We start from the raw sequence: 1105 nt of genomic DNA on the forward strand, positions 1-1105 counted from the left end.
TAAGCTAGAGATGATTAACTTTCACGTTATATGATGATACAAAACATTAAATGTGTATTCACAATAGTTGACGGAACATAAATGACAGAGTACAATTCTTGTTTTTCAACAGTATTGTACAACTAAAGCATTTTATGTTCACTACTTAATACTGTGCCAGACTTTCAGCAATCGGTCAAAAGTTGAGACAGTTTCAGTCAGAAAATTCTACTTTTGATATTCATAATATCTGCTTTTAAAAATTACATGTATGAGATTTACAATTTCATTTTCCAGTACAACGAATATTATATTTGTGTGTACTCGAGTCAGTTGTTCTGGGTAGTGTTGATAGGAAATTAGTTTCTGCTTTTAAGTTGTCATTTTCTATTTTCCACCTAGAACTCACATAGTTGTCGTTTAAATATAACTTTACAAATATAACTCACCAAGAGCTGTATATAGTCTAACTTATTGAAGGTGTATTTAAATTTGATGATGAGTAACCCACTTTTTTATAAAATAAACGTTTGGAGACAGCTTTATTGGGTGATGAAGAACCTTTATTATAACTGTACGACGTTTGACCATATTATGTACATGAGGATGACATAATCTTGTCGAAATGTGATACATTTATATTAAAGTTTTCTTCATTACCAAGTCAAGCTGTCTCCAAACGTTTATTTTATTGTTTAGACACGTAAAGAAATTACAGTATCGTCCATCTTGCAATTTGTGTTGTGTTCTTCAACTTCATTTGATTTTTAAATTCCTCTAACAAGCTGACAGCTCGATAACTTTGATATTTACAAATAACACAAACAGAAATATGTATGTCTTATAAAATACTGGGTTGCCAACATTAAATTAATATTCATACAAGTCTGGTATACATTTCAGTTAGTGTACAATTATTGTATAATTCCTACTCATTTAGACTATTTTACTGACTTATGTTCAATAGTTACATGTATGTCAGCTACTTGAGAAACTATCAGTAGTACATCATGTAATGAAAACAAAAACTAATATGACTCCCTGAAAGAAACACGTTAAGACTTGTTTATTTTTCATACGTGTACAATAGAAACAATATAGATACAATGTTATGATTAACTTTACA

This window comes from Limulus polyphemus, unplaced genomic scaffold (genome assembly GCF_000517525.1).
Source record: "Limulus polyphemus unplaced genomic scaffold, Limulus_polyphemus-2.1.2 Scaffold1438, whole genome shotgun sequence".
Taxonomy (NCBI): domain Eukaryota; kingdom Metazoa; phylum Arthropoda; class Merostomata; order Xiphosura; family Limulidae; genus Limulus; species Limulus polyphemus.